The 2831-nt window shown below is 43.7% G+C and overlaps 1 non-coding gene across 1 annotated transcript; it reads left to right on the plus strand.

Moving 5' to 3' along the window:
- Positions 1-936: 936 nt before the first annotated feature.
- On the plus strand, positions 937-1008 carry TRNAA-AGC (transfer RNA alanine (anticodon AGC)). Its single transcript has one exon. It is a non-coding gene; the product is annotated as a tRNA-Ala (tRNA).
- The last annotated feature ends 1823 nt before the right edge of the window (positions 1009-2831 follow it).

Genomic DNA, 2831 nt, shown 5'->3' on the forward strand with positions numbered 1-2831 from the left:
TCTGAAAACTTTCTGGTTTCACTCCCCTCAGCCCCCCCTCTCAAACTCCTGCTGGTGGGAAAAGGGGACCTGAGAACCCCAGGAAAGAATGAGGAAACAGAGAGGCATGGAAATTGAACCCTTCCATGAATTGAACATGTGGATCAGGACATGCCAAACTGGAGCCAAACTGGAGTGCCATGGGAGTTGTGCATTAACGGCACAGTTGGAAGGACTCATGAGAGACCTCTTGATAAACCTTCTTAAGTCACATTGTGTTAAAACACTTATTCAAAAGTAATATGAAAAGTGGGCACATCAAGCATGCATTTCTAGAGATGATCTTATTTTCTGATTTTTAGCTCTTGATTTTCTTCTGCAGATTGGGACTTTTGGGCTCAGCATCAGTAGAAAGAACGACAGTTGCCCCGACTTCCTTGCATCGACTTCTGAGAATACATTTGGGTGACCTTGGAATTGGAGACCCCCGCTGCAGAGAAGGACCCATAACCACCACTGGTGATTGCCTGGCGGGCTGGAGCACATGGGTTGTACTGCTCAATGCACAGAGGTTGGTCAGGGCAGTAGAGAGACGCTCCTGGAATGGTCAGCGTAAAGGGGGGTGGCTGGATCGTCACAGTCATGGGAGGACAGGTTGCGTAGCACTGGTTGCGTTCACAAGACATCTTTCCAGCTGGTGTAGATCTAAAGGAACACAACAGGATGGGGATAGATGCAGTGTAATATGATCAATCAGATTATTAATCCCATAGTACCCAGGAGCCATTTCCCAACAGTCTTTTAAAACCAAATAGTAATCGGTAAGCATACAGAAATTACCCAACAATGATTTGGACATTTTGTTGGCACACAAAACATTTATTTATAGTTTGAGGTTTTCATACTTACAGATAGATTCAAGTCCAGAACCACCAATACCACCCTACAGACCAAAAAGAGGATGTGGCTCAGTGGTAGAGCATCTGCTTAGCATGCAGAAGGTCCCAGGTTCAATCCCTGGCATCTCCAGATGAAAGAGACTAGGCAAGTAGGTGATGTGAAAGGACTCTGCCAGAGACCCTGGAGAGCCAATGCTGAATTTGATGGACCAAGGGTCTGATTCGGTACAAGGCAGCTTCATGTGTTCATATGTTCAAAAAGATTTCTGTGGTATAGTCTTTTCAGGAGCCAAAGCCCCTTCATCAGATAGGGACCTCCATTCCTACTTGAATCTATCAAAGGAAGTTTTGACTCTTGAAATACTATGCCATGAAGACCATGTTCATCACTATGATCCTAGTGGTCTTGAATCTAGCTCTCATGTAAGTGTGGAGCCTACCTTCAGCACAACAAGCTTTCCTGCAGAAAAACAAGCCCTCTTGCCTCAGGAAATTTCTTCTGCTAGACAAAGACTCCTGGAGCCAGTGTAAGATTCCTCACTTACTGAGCAAAGTGCTAGGAAATATCCCACTTAATCAAATCCTTGCCTTGGTCATAGCCAAAGCTGTGAGCACATTTTCCAACTAGAATACTCAAACATTCTTCAATATTCCATGACACTTTGAACACTGAAGTCCTTCCCCTCCCCAAACCCAGTTCTCCTCAGGCCCCGCCTCAAAAATCTGCTGGTGGTGAAGAAGGACCTGGCAACCCTAGAGTGTATGCAGTTACTTTTCTTCCACCCATGTTTGAAATGCCTATCAACAGTAAGAAAACACCTTAGCTTTTCCTCTGGCTCTACATGCTAAAGCAAAAGATGTAACATTCTGGGGTTGAGGACTTCTACATCTGGCTAATTGGTAAGCCAAAGTCTCCCAAGGAAACAAATCCTCAAGTCTTTCTACACCACCAACATTAAAATAGACCTTCACAAAAACTTACCTGATTTACCAATGAAAAAACTCAGGTGAAGAGTATCTGTCAAGAGGAGATTGTGCTGCACCTCTGTTTCGTGAGGTTTTTATACAGGTTCCTAAGGCGTTGGAGAGTATGACACCCTTTGTTTTCACAAGAATGTAATTATCCCATAGCAAGGTTATCCCTTCTGTAACACCCAAATTCCTTTCATGGGTGATTTAACTATTAGTAATTGTGATTCCCCGTTAGATCTGTTTTCACCCCACTGGCTGTTTTCTTTCGTTGGAAATGTTTTGGGGCACACACCTGCAAAAAAATTGAAAGACAATTCAAGGATCCCTCAGCATGGTATAGTGGTAAATAGCAATGGACTCTAAACTGGAGAACTGGGTTTGATTCCCCACTCCTCCACATGAGTGGTGGACTCTAACCTTCAGGCTGGGGAGGGCAGGGTAAAAGTGTAATAAAATAAAATAAATAGAATAATCTGGTGTAGCAGGTTGGTTTCCCCACTCCTACACATGAAGCCAGCTGGGGGACTTTGGGCTAGTCACAGTTCTCTTTGAGCTCTCTCAGCCTCATCTACCTCACAAGAAGATAATTCACAGTGGGTAGCCGTGTTAGTCTGTCTGCAGTAATAGAAAAGGGCAAGAGTCCAGTAGCACCTTAAAGACTAACAAAAATATTTTCTGGTAGGGTATGAGCTTTCTGTATCTGAAGACTGGAGCTGTGGCTCACGAAAGCTCATACCCTACCGGAAAATATTTTTGTTAGTCTTTAAGGTGCTACTGGACTCTTGCCCTTTTCTACTACTACCTCACAAGGTGTCTGTTGTGGGGAGAGGAAGGGAAGGAGATTGTAAACTGGTTTAATTATCCTGAAAAACCAACTCTTCTCTAGAATAATACTTGAAGAAAAAGTTGGGGGAGAATCCTGGAATGTACAGTATAATTCAGGGATGATCCCACTTTGTGATATTGTAAATGGGATATGGT

This window comes from Euleptes europaea, chromosome 7, assembly GCF_029931775.1.
Source record: "Euleptes europaea isolate rEulEur1 chromosome 7, rEulEur1.hap1, whole genome shotgun sequence".
Lineage (NCBI taxonomy): Eukaryota > Metazoa > Chordata > Lepidosauria > Squamata > Sphaerodactylidae > Euleptes > Euleptes europaea.